General features: G+C 41.1%; 1 protein-coding gene across 7 annotated transcripts in view; it reads right to left on the reverse strand.

Moving 5' to 3' along the window:
- Positions 1–12,422, reverse strand: part of LOC119647433 (bestrophin-2) — a 79,621-nt gene extending 67,199 nt beyond the window's left edge. For 2 of the 7 annotated variants that reach the window (XM_038048347.1, XM_038048344.1), the window contains exon 1: positions 12,154–12,422. The gene's annotated coding sequence lies outside the window, so the exon portion shown is untranslated. Of the gene's footprint in view, positions 1–11,833 lie in introns of all 7 variants that reach the window. The other 5 variants (XM_038048349.1, XM_038048348.1, XM_038048351.1 and 2 more) reach the window with 3 other exon arrangements.
- Between the last annotated feature and the right edge of the window lie 1,181 nt (positions 12,423–13,603).

Consider the following 13,603-nt stretch of genomic DNA (forward strand, 5'->3'; position numbering starts at 1 on the left):
CAAAACCGAGCGACCGAGGAGAACCTCCATATGGTGGCACCGGGAAGTGCTGTATTCACTTTGATTTGCTGGTCATAATGCAGTAGGCGAATACTCCAATGCTTCATAATGGTCATCAGACCCGAGCCTACACGGAGATTCATCTAAAGTGACTTCAGGTCTCGAAACCTTATCAGGGGTATACTGGTTCCATGGGAACTGGGATAGCCTCTGAATTTACATGTCTCAGGAAAATTCCTGATTCATGTACGTTCAGCTCGGTTGTTGCGGTTCAACCCTAGTGGGAATCTAATGTCGGTTGTAATTACATCCAAGTGGACAAGAGACCTTCGGGGCTCAAACGTGCTGTTGCGTTTCAACACGAGTAATAAATCTTGTATCCACAAATATGAACGCTGGGCCATGCACTCAATATCGACAGATACCATTATGCTTCTCTCATCAAGGTTCTGATTGTGGTCATAAAATCAATCTGTGTCTTAAGAAAACCGAGGGATTAAATCAACTCGACAGGTGTTCACGTTAATTCACCAAGGACGTACCCCAGTAGAGGCGGAAATAAGAAAAAGTTATGTTAATGAATATTCCTAGAATGTGCACCTTCGAAGCAGACAATTTCGAAGACGACCTCAACTAGAAAAGCGAAGAAATTGATGCTAATATACCACCGTGTTTGAAGTCATTACGAAAATCAAATCCCCCAATAGGTAATTCAACCATGGTGCGAAATAAATACGGATTGAATCTACTTGAACATAATCAGGGAGGGGGAGGAGCTCCAGTACGTGTCTTGCAATGCTTTCTATCTTCATTTTCTGCCAAATATGCAGGCCGACAATCTATTCGAAGAATTTGGGCAGTTGAATATGATACCCATAAGTGAAGGCGGTGCAATTATTTGTCGGAAAGAAAATTTTGACTCAATTGTGGATTTGGTGTGCATTAGCGCCAGCTATATCTCGCTCGGGAAAAACGGTGAGAGGCCTCCGGCTACTCTTCAGGAGCCACGGGTAACAATACTGTGCTCTCAACAATATATTACGTAAGTTGTTGATGAAATAGTGAACTGGCCATTCTTCGCTCGGCTCGTCACTGCCTCGACGAACAGGCCCAGTAGTTGGATCTATTGAGTAGTAATGGAACGACTCGGGTATTGCGCGTTGCCAACTCGGTGAAATACCGCATAAGGCCCTTAAGTTCTGGCGCAGACTACTCCAGATATGATCACTTCGAGCTCTGTATGTCATTGATTGGTAATCGAGCCATATTCCTATAAACCCATTTGTCTTTTAAATATGGGAGTGAAAACATGGAGCGGGCAAGTAAGGTGGATAAAGGGAACCTTTAAACCACTGAAATCACCTGGAGTAGATGGCATCTTCCCAGCATTACTTCAGAAAAGCCCAGAAATCATCTTAGAGTCTCTTCTAGTGGTGATAAGGGGCCGAATAGCCTCGGATGGGAAGGACATGAAGGCGAACAAAAGTGGTCTTTATGCCAGAGGCGGGTATGAAGGATCCTTTTCCCCCTAAATCTTCCAAATTAATTTGCCTTACATCGTTTGTAATCAAAACAGTGGAGAAAGTCAGAGACAACTATGTTGCTTGCCGGACAGGCTGGTCAACCGAAACTGGCACCACCGCCTGTAGGGGCAAATATGAGGATGCCCTACGAGATAGAATCCAGACTAGACTAAATATTACTAGTGCCTGGTCCAGGAAGGTAGGCCTGAGCATCAATCAAGCCAAAACCATCACAGTACCATTCACTAGGAAGCGTAAGCTTGATCATTTGAGAGCCATTAGGTTACATGAAGTCGAGGTGAAACGAAAAACAGAGGTCAAATATTTGGGAATTACACCAGACCAAAAATTACTCTGGAAGACGCATGTCGGAAACACTTGTCGGAAAGCTACGAGAGCTTGGATGACTTGCAGATCCATAGCAGGAAAAAGATGGGATTGCATCCCGAAGATACCACTTTGAACATACACTACAAAAGTAAAGCCTAGATTACCTATGGGACGGTAATCTGGGCAAAAAAAACTGAACTCACCACAACAGTCAAGAAGCTACACAAACACCAAAGACTGGTCTGCGTTGGTATCAGTGGGGCAATGGCACCCTTGGAGTTCCTTTCGGGACTAACTCCTCTCCATCTGCACATACAGATACAGTCAAGGGGGCGATCTTCGGAATGCTCCGGATTAAGTTAAGTAAGTATTTCTAGGCCGCAGAATGGATGATAACGATTTCGATAAGGAGTTTAAAATTCGTTTGAGTAACAGGTCAAACTGGGAGAGCGCGGCTGTGACGCACGGTTTAAACCAGTAACTGATTACCAAGTATAATGACGTATCCTTCACACCTGAGAGAGTGCGTGTCATTAGTTCAAAGAAAACCTACTTTGGACAAATGGGTAAGCACGTTATCATATTCCAGGGGAGAGATGTGTCTCCTTCAACCTACAAAGAACATTGATATTGTGACTGACAACCAGGTGAACTCTACACTGGTATGGTAATGCCTTGAGAGACTGAACACGCCCGGTTAACACAATAAGGTCTGGAAACTCTGGATTCCAGACCATGTAGGGGTGGAAGGCAATGAGGCAGCAGACGAATTGGCCAGGAATGGAGCAGGGTCGCCTCTGCACGAGCGAGTACCATTCCGAAAACGGATTCGTGGTTATGACATTAAAAATGAAGAGGAACGACATGAAGAATGAATGAATGAAACAGTCGGGGGTGCTCATATAAATATATAAACCGCAGCAAACCAATTAATACTTAAACCTCACCAAGAAGAACTTCTGGATTATAGTGGGAATACCCACTGGTCACTGCCGACTAGACTATCACCTGGGGAAGCTAGGGATATCTACGGCACTGTCTGCAGGTTCTGTGCGGATTGTCTTGAAACCTCCATCCACGTTCTGGAACACTGCCCGGCACTTGTGCAAAGTAGGTCCAGGCACCTGGGAGAATACTTAATACCAGATGCCAAGTTGATATACTTGGAAATATGGAATATATTAAAATTCCTGACGGTTATAGGCTCGCCTGACATATTTTAGGTAATAGGTACACTATAACCAGTAAAAGGGACCCAGCAGTTCTTGCAACTTCCTTTCACTGAATAATAATAAACATAAAGCACCGTGGAAGAAATAAAGCTTGCATTAAAATGAAGTCACCAGCTCCAATATGATTACCAGTCACGCCAGAAGGGAACATAGCACAAAAACCGCGTCATTCACGGTTTCGGCAAGGCACTTTAGCTGAGTTCGAAACGTGTTAAGAAGCTTGCATCCCCACTAAACCGTTCTGTTTCTTGTGTTTCTGGACGACTGACTCATCGGACATCGTGAGATAGTTAGTTCCATTGCATGGCGTATCCAACAAAACAGTTGTTGCCTCTCCTCAATATATGATCTATTCACTGCTAATTCCACCTTCTCATCAACACCTGCACAGATAATTGGCTTGTGCGCCGTTGAAATTCTTCATTCGAAATTTTATCAGGTCAAAGTACCCCGAGAATACCTCGTAGGCAGATGTTAGGGAAGGCTTTGAGTTTTCCAATAACAGTGGCGATGACATATAATAACACACAAAGAACTTTTGCACAGAAGAGTTTCAACTTAATGTCGGTGTTGAGATAACCACATTTCAAAATTTTGGACAAAGCAAGGCGGAGCAAACGCTGTTAATGCGTAGAGCGACATCAAGTTCAGTGCCATCGTCACCAAAAACGCTGCCGCCAAAGTATATGAATTGATTCACGTCTTCGATGTTCTCCCCACTCAATTTCATTTGGATACCGAATTCTCTCATGGGCGTGTACAGTTTTACTCTGGCTATGCTACCATAGGCAGCCCTAAAATCGACGAAAAGATGGTGTAACTAGTGTCCATATTCCGTCACTTGCCGCAGAGAGTAAATCTGATCAATTTTCCTGGATGGTATTTCTTTGGTATGGGCCAGTGACATTCTGCACCATCATATGTCGCTCTGATAATACTTATTAGTTTCTCTGGAATGACCCTATTACATAAAGCACTTTAGATACACTCTCTGTTGATCCAATTGGAAGCTTTCTGAACTACGCTAATAACTGCTTGAAAATAATCCGGAGAGTGTTGATTTGGTCAATGCAGCAAGATCCAGAGCGGAAACCAGCCTGCTCTTTGTCGAATAAGATTATTCCCAAGATTCCCATATAAGTGGAATCAGAAACCCTGCAGAAACGGCCGGTGCAACGATAAGTGGCCCCGCAGGTAGATTGTCAAACTCAGCGGCTTTACTCCGAGAAAAAAGCACTTTTATTGGTGCCCAATATTTCTCGACTCCTGCAAGAAGTGGTGGACGCAACGCACAGGCAGAAGCAAGCCAAAATTAGATGATGATCCCCTATGAGGCAGATATTAGCTCCTCTCTCGTTACACACATCCAAAACAGGACTCCTACTGCTAAATCTGGTCAATCTGATTGATTGATGGTGAACCCTAATCCATCTAGACATATGCACTCACCAAGAAGTTAATTCTCTACGAGGTTTAGGTTCCTGTAAGTTTTCATTTCAACGGCTGCCAAGCACTCCACTTCTATAAGATTTTACTTACCCTACAATAAGAAAAATTAGACAAATTCAAAGTCAAGATAATTTTCCGATAGAACTCAATTTCCACAGATGGGCTAGTTTTTACCTCCTTCAAAGTTGCTTAACCAGAAGCTACCCTTCAAATTGAAAGAATAAAAGAATTAATAAAATGCTTTATCTTATTACTTTTCGGCCCTGACTCAATTTATATTTTACAGTTCTAAGCCGGCCGAAACAAATCTATCATAAATTTTGTTTAGGAGTTGGGTGAGTTAGAGTCCGCCTTATACTTGAATGTGGAGTAGGCTAGCAGAGACTGCTGGAAGTCATTTATTTTTGGGTGCTAGCCCGAAGTATGAGGTCCGTGGCCCAAAAACAGTGGGGTAAAGTTCCTTCCCAACTGGTCTGGTTCGCTAGTAAATGGATGGCGGATTATCTAGGTCCCTAAATAAAATTTGCATTCTTATATTTATGGTTGACATTTGAATCTATGTTCAGAACTTACTCTCAAGTACCAAAATTTATTCTATCGGACAGAGTTTGATTCTCGTTTAAAAACCAAAAGATCTTAAACGAAACTCCAAAAGTAGGTTGTAGTATTCAAATTCTATTTGCGTTCCAAAACAAATTCAGTTGCATTCGCATCTGTCTTATAGGCCAATAATATTCCCTTGCATAATTTCGAACTCATTGACTGTCCCATTAAGATACTTATCTACGTTTCGTGTTCACTTTTTCGAAGAATATTAACATTACCGTAAAATAATACGATTTTTATGTGGCCCCGCTCATTCAAAGGTCAGCAAAGCCGAAAACTTTGCCCAGAGTTGCATGTCAGGTTCAACCTCCACAAGTCCTTTTAATAGCTTTTTCTGCATTGTTTACTTAAAAGAGTAAAATCACGAGCATGATTAGATTTATTCATGCTTTATAGCTGGCTAACCCATTATTATTACGACATGAGTAGGGTATAAAGTGGTCTCGTAGATAGCAGATATACTATTGTGGTATCCATTTCAATCGGTTTTGGTTTTAAATATTTCACATACTAGAATTACGGCGAATATATAGTTATTTTTCTATTGTACATCCTGCTTGGCATCTCCCAACGATTAGAATACGTGTTTGTCTCAATTGAAGTACTGTGCCAACCACAAAAACGCAATTCTTACTTGGTATTTACTTTCATAAACTGGCAGCCCTTCTAATGCTAGTCAATAATAATCAGAGCAATTATTGTGGGAAATCCATTTGTAGATTATGTAAATATCAAAATAGTCGTCGGAAATGACCCAAAAACATTTATACGTCAAAATAGGTCTAGGTCACAAAAGTGTCCTCCGAAGGAGTTCACTGTAAATGTAAAATGCGACCATTTTTCCATACTAATGACCATATTGAGCTCGACGAAAAATGGTGGCTAAATCTTCGCGAATTAATTCATATTCATAGATTAATTTGAAGAGCTCCGAAGGATAATGTTTTCCAGGAGTTGCATTGGAATAATAGGATTAATTGGACCATTGCAAATCTAGAAGTTTGAGGACAGTGCTGCTAGGTAGAGTTAGGAAATAATTGGTGATTGGTGAGATGTGGAAATCCATTTGATAGGCAAAACCTGTGTTTAAATAATCATAGAAAAGGTTGTCTTTCATCAACTGAATATGGGTCTAGGATGCCGAGGTAGATATCAATCATCAATCTATGCTTGAAGCCCGAACGAGATAAAAGCTGGATCAACGAACAGTACTGAAACAAGAAACCAGTGGCACATTGACCTATCAGGTGCCACTGTCATCTGGATTCGCAAGTCACCCGACTTCTAGACCTAAAGTCAATGGTTTTCAGGTAAACGGTTTTCAACATCAATATGACCGGCTGAAACAATGCTGGAATTTCCACCCAAGACTGATGCTCTAAAGGCCGCTGTCTTGAGGACCGAGGGGCAACTCTTAGTTAGGGGTTTGATGTCAAGGCACGGTTTAACTGGATTTTAGCGGGAAACGGATTTACGAAATGGCGGCGAGAAAGGGACTGCTAGTTTTAAACACCGAATTCATGGCAACGATTCAGTGGTCAGGTTGCAAAAGAATCACTGGTTCCGTTGGTAAAATCATGGCGAATTTTAGAAAACTTCTCGCCACACGACTGTCAATATATCGCCTTGAAAATGGTCGTCGCTATTCTCGGCGTACTCTAGCATCCAGCTCGCCCTGCGCCTGGAACGGAGGGAGAACATTAAGAGCTACCTAAGTGTTTTGTTGCGGTGTTTCTAGCGATTAAAGACAATGAAATCAAAAAAAGGTTTTTCCTTTTTCGCTAGTATTTTTTATGTTAACACGTATATACTGATGTTTTGGCGAACCACTTGTTCAGTTATAAGCCGAATGTTCAGCCCATCTCTGACAGGAGCTAGGCGACAATTTGAACGGGAATCCATGTAGACCTGGGTCATCCGAAAAATCATAATCGGGGTTCTACGTAAAGTGGGCAGATATGCAATTTCTGCTAGAAAATTCTTTACGTGCCGGATTACCTGTTGCGGATATTGAAGGAATATGGGATAGGCCGCTTCGTCTATAAGACGCTGGAGGGCCTGAGAAGAAGATCACATCCAGATTTGCAAAGGAATTACAGAGGGCTGGAGGTCTGAGTGCTTACAACAATAGTGTACTGAGACTCGAAATGCCAAAAGAGTCGCACCTGGTCGCTTACGCAGATGATGGTGCGACGCAAACTGTTGGCATATTGATTCGAAAAATAAACGGATGGATGGCTGCTCATGGTTTCAACCTTGGCCTGGATAAAACTGAAGTAGTCTTCTTGACTAAAAAGAGAAACCCGACGCTAGTCCCTTAGTGATCAGCGGAATGATTATAGAGTCAAGGTTGCACTTGAAAATGAGCTTTTTCGAGCATGCCAGCACCTGTGGTGTGGATGAGTTTCAGATTCAATTTGGCTAAGTGAACTGCGCGGGTCGTTCGCAACCTGTTCCCGTAGCTGTATGACAAACATGTTGAATGGGGATATTTCTTTACCCAACCCTTAACCGTAACATGTAAATAAAATAATCCTTGCAACAGTGAATGCTAAGGAAGAATGCTATCAAGTGGTTCGGACTAGAAAAACCCTTCAACTTTTAGCAGCGAAGACACGGTATTTCCGAAATTGAATGAAAGGTAATCATTTTTATGGTATAATACCTCAAGATGGAGATAGAAGCGAAAAAGTAAACACTTTACTATTTATTTTAGACCAGGAATAGCAAAAATAAAACTTGCTTCATAAAGTAATAAAGCCCAAAGCCAATAAATTGTAAAAACGTTTGCCCTAGATGCCAATATGGGAAAAGATGTGACCTAATTCCAGCTAAAATTTAAGAGAATTGTGCCATCTCTCTCTGACAATCCGAATGTGAAGTTCGGAGTCAGAATACATTTACATTCGTGAAACTTACCGTCATAGGGATTGAGTCCTATTTGTAATGAACGTCGACTATCCTGTGGGATCTGCCGTGTATCAGATTTTTTACTGCGTAAAGGACAAAAGTGGCACGGACACAGCTATCATTCGTCAAGTAGTTGGTACAATGCATGCTCTTAGGTGAAGGCAGATCGGACCGGTTATTATTCACTCATTGTTTATTTCTGAGATATATCGCTCTGGTCTTTTCGTTCATAATAGTCAACTTGGTATCCCTACTTGGTCAGCCCAAAGCATACATATAGAGATGAAGCCTCAACAAAAGATCTTCACAATCACCTGAAGAACATTATCATAAATACGGCCACAAATACACTTGGCCCCAGTCGCAAAAACAGTTGGAATGGTTGGTTTGACGATGAATATAAGGTAGCAACGGAAGGGAAGAATGTTGCATACCGAGTAATGTTGCATTCTCAAAGAACGCGGGCACGCGCAGAGACTTATCACGAATTCCGGCGAGCGGAGAAGTGACTTCACAGACGGAAAAAAAAGCCTGCGAGAACCAACAGGTCTGTGAACTAGAAAAGTACAGGGAGCAACCGCACCAGGCGCCCAAGTTTTACCAACAAGTCAGCAGGATGAAACCTTATACACCTCGATGCTCATCCTGCCGAGACAAAGAGGGAAATCTGATTTCCGACAGAATGGGCATATTGGAGCGATGGGTTGAGTACTTTGATGAGCTACTGAACAACCAACTACTGATAATATTGACATTATGGGAAGAGCAACCCGACGTGAATAGTCTACCTTCATTCAGAACGAGCAGGCGGTGATAGGCGTGAGATTTTTCGCTGAAAATTAATAAAGGCAAGACGAATTGTATGGTGGCAACGTCAGCGCCAAAACCCAAAGAACCAACAACATCGAATCATACTGATCAAAGTAGAACAATAAACAAGTCGGGAAACCGGAAGCTGAGCGCTTCAGGTATGAAAGGTTTTGTTTGCTTCTTGTCTGAGTATATTTGAGTGTAGAACTATCCCATTTGTACGTAGCCCGTTAAGAATATGCAATTAGCATATCAGATTTAGTACTACGGGTTGTAAATTTACACAGTAAAGACAACTTTGAGCTATTGTAACTTTGTTACTAATAGTATGATTTTGATAAAACTTGTAGATAATATGCTTCATATTATATTTTATACTACTACGAACTTTTATAACTCTGAGATAAACTTAAGGAGGGTTTTACTCAATTTTCCCAAAAATATGGTAATATACTATTATTAACGTAATTTGAACAGATATCGATATGGAGAGTATTTTGAGGCCTGGGCACCATGTAGAGGCAGCATCATATTTTTTTCAGATTTTTCGGTTGGGTAGTTTCTGAGAATGGCTCCGTTAAAGAAATCATCACTTTGCACCCCTCCCACTCCCCGCCTTTTTAACGAATCTCAAAACTAAGAGCGGCTTCAAAAAGTACTAATCGAGGCCTTTCATTTGATACCCCGCATGACTATATTTGGTGAAAAAAAATTTTACACCCCCCTTTTACCCCCCTAAATCTCAACGTAGGAGGATATCACTCACTGCATGTCTGAGGGTCCACAGTTCCCAACTTCTCACCAAATTTCGTTTCAATCGGTGTAGCTATTTCTGAGAAAAGTGCCTGTGACAGCCAGACAGACGGACAGACAGACAGACAGACATTGAACCGATTTTAATAAGGTTTTGTTTTACAAACAAAACCTTAAAAACACAGTAAAGCATTCGATCTCGATACAAAACCAAGAGTGGGCATTGCAAGTGAGATCCTTACAGTATTATGGGACGGGCGGGAAATTGTGTTGGTATCTGACAAACTTCCAAAAAAGTCATCCTCTTATTGGTCCATATAACTTTTGAGCAGTACGGGGAAAGTAAACAAGTCGGGAAACCGGAAGCTAGACGCTTCAGGTATGAAAGGTTTTGTGTATTTCTTTTATAAAAAGATTTGGGTGTGCATTTGTCCCATTAGCTATTATGCGAAAATAGATATTGACATTCATAGTCTTGAATTTGCAGAGGAGCGCAGATTTGACCTAGTATAACTTTGTTAGTAATAGTGCGATTTCCACCAAATTTGGCAGGATCATGATCTATACTGTAGCCTACATTGCTGCAAAATTTTGTGATTCAAGGGTGAACTTAAGGGGGGTTTTCCTGTCAATTACTAAAAATTATTTTAATATACTATTATTAACTTTATTTGAACAGGTATTGATATGGAGGGTATTTCGGAGCCTAGGCACCATATAGTGGCAGCCCCCTGATTTTTTCCAGATTTTTCGGTTGGGTAGTTCCTGAGAATGGGTTCGTTAAAAAAATAACCACTTTCAACCCCCCGCACTCCCCACCTTTTCAGCAAAAGGCAAAACTAATACCGGCTTCGAAAAGTACTAACCGAGACCTTTAATTTGATACCCCACGTGACTATATTTGATGAAAGAAAAATTTACATCCCCCTTTTGCATGTATGGGGACCCCCCCTTAAATTCGTCGTAAGAGGATGTAACTCACTATATGCGTGAGTGTTCATAGTTCCCACCTTTCTATCAAATTTGGTGTCAATCGCTATAACCGTCTCCGAGAAAAATGCGTGTGACGGACAGACAGACAGACAGACAGACAGACAGACGGACAGACAGACAGACAGTAAACCGATTTTAATAAGGTTTTGTTTTACAAACAAAACCTTAAAAAGCAAGTAAAGGCTGCTCTGAGTAGCAGATGGCTTAGAAAATTCTCAGATAGGTAGTCTGATTTCCATAAAGCGGCCTCACTACTGAAACCACACAATTTGTTGCCGAATCTGCTGAAGAATACATGAAAGTCATTCAACTGGGACTAAATTGGGAAACCTTCAGTGAAGGTTGACGATAAATTCACAGAGCAAACAACGAAAATAATAGTTATCATCACAAAAGGCCATAATGAATTTTTAATAATTTTGGGAATTACACTTTTAGCTTGGCCAATATTTGAGAGTAATGATAGACAAAGTATAACCTTTACAGATAATACAACCCAAGCAAGGATGATCCCGAACGTAGGAGATATATGGTACTTTTCTAGGTTCCTCCAGAGGAAGAAAGAATGAGACAATTCTCATCAGGTCCAACACTTTCTTGGGGGCCTGGTATAAAGACACACAACAAAACAACTGCGGGACAATAGAAAGCCCGCATCATATTCATTTCCTGTAAGCAATAATCGGACATCAATTATAAGCCAGATAATGATAGTTTCGCATAATTAGGGTGCTCCCATCAAAAGATACTCATCGATTAGCTCAGATATTTCAAAAAGCAGAATGAGCTGTAACTTGTGCCTACATACGAGTATGTACAGAAATTATTCACTTCGATTATTTTTAGTGCCAGATTTAAAAAAAAAAACTGTTTGCCATATAAATAATTGCTGCCTCTTGCTTTACAGACAATTTCACCGCATCAGAGACACTTTTCTATCACTTTTTATTGCACCACTTGTCTGCCTTCCAATTGAGGGGCTGCATCACTTTAAATATTTCATTTAGCGCTGGAAGAGCAAATATTTGGTTACTGACCCGGACCATGATATCTGCCCGCAGCTGAAACACAGAGGAGCCAGTCATTCACTTCGATTAAGCACTTCACAGGTAGCGGCAAACGATTCAATATCAAATTAAATGCGGCAGAATCACTCAATCTCGAGAACTATTAACCACTCCATGACGTAATTCGCAGTGGACTTCGTTGAATTTCATAGAAAATCACCGCGAATTTAGATACTCCACGTCTAAATGTCTATGAGCATCCGGTTCCCAAGCAGCAATTTACAGCCCCAAACATCCAATTATGTTGTAACAAAAAAATCGTATCCACACGCACTCGGCATATGAGGTCATATTTAGAACGACCTACGCAATTGCGTACGCACTGCCTATATCAAAAGCTATCTAGTTGGGATAGGTAGGGACCATATCCGTCAACAAGTCTAGTCGGTCAACAGACGGTGCGAGGCGAGTCCCTTGGTCCTGCCAGAAACGTGCCAGGACTCGGCGCTACGAAATTATAACCCACTATCACGCTATTACCGTGTTTGTGCGGAATCACTGTGCGATTTCACGACTATCGATTTGTTGAATGAGAATTTGCTTTGGACTTCACAAGGAAGTGAATGTGAAGGACGTTTTCAGAGCAATGAACGACTAACTTTCTTCACTTGCCAAAATATAGCGCGGCCACTTTCTCTGAACCTATCGGAAATTCGATAAAGCACCACAATTCACTGAGACGATGGATATTTTACGTATTGTGGATAGGGTTCCTACCGGCCCGATAGTCTCGTGAGAACTGCAGATATCAGCGCAAACTGTGAGCAGAATCGGGGCTCGGATATAGCCATTGGAATGCTTAGTAATTCAGATTTCGTATCGGAGCGCACAGCCATGAAAGTATCTAAACAGTCGCAACAATTGTACTTTAGAATCACGTTGTGCATATGTGAGCAGACATTGCGATAGCATTCATATCTGTGTTTCTCGGTGATCTCAGATATAATTGGAGCGATTATTGCAAGATTCATTGAGAGTCAGTTTCCGGACTTCGTGGAGATAAAAAGTTGATTTCAAGATTTAATCGCTCTTAAAGCGGAATTAGTCATAATCTAAGCTGAAGACAATAGCATTGTCCTTAAAAATTTGTTTCCAAGTGGTTTTATATCTACTTCCACGCATGTAACTCATGCTTACCTTTTGAACAAAGGGGAATCCACCACTCATACCTTTGTAACCACGTTGAAAACTGGTTTTGCTCAAGCCGGTCTCAGTTCCAAGCATGGTTGGCAAAACTTCCCATTGAGTGTTCAGAACAGCACATGCCCGTAGCATGTCATCCCTTATTCAAGACACTCTACTGAAATTGGATAAAATCGGAGGCGGAATTGGCATTGATGCCGGAAGATATTGAGCTTGAGATCAGGTTTTCCATGAATGGAAAGAGACGAATAAGTGACGTAAAATTAGTTAATTTGCCGCATGATTTCCATAATGCATCCACGTGATGTTGAAGACACTGAACAATGACCAGGTAAATGTTTTTGTTCAATCTAATCTGGTTTCTCATATGAGCAGTGAAACAAAGCATTCATTGCTACGCATCGGTAGTCGGATCCTTGAGGTCACTGTAATTAGTAAGAGATAAGCACCTACAACAATATGTCGATATGTATATGTTTAAACTAGACTTTAATTAAGCACTTCTGCCTATTCCACTATTCACTCTCGATTGTCGACCACTTGTGATAAATACATATATCCATACATGAGTGCTATGGTCAACCTCATGCTCGTTTTATCTTTTTACAGCGAGTGGTTAATAAACATTTCTCAGAATCCAAAATCCAATCTTTTGTAAATAAAAAACTTTTCCAAGCATCTCATTTATTCAGCTAATTTACATTTGAATGTAAATCCAACATTTCATGACGACATCGTCCGAAATAAACTAAAGAAAACAAAGTAGCAACCACCGTTCAATGCACTT

This window comes from Hermetia illucens, chromosome 2 (assembly GCF_905115235.1).
Source record: "Hermetia illucens chromosome 2, iHerIll2.2.curated.20191125, whole genome shotgun sequence".
Classification (NCBI taxonomy): Eukaryota; Metazoa; Arthropoda; class Insecta; order Diptera; family Stratiomyidae; genus Hermetia; species Hermetia illucens.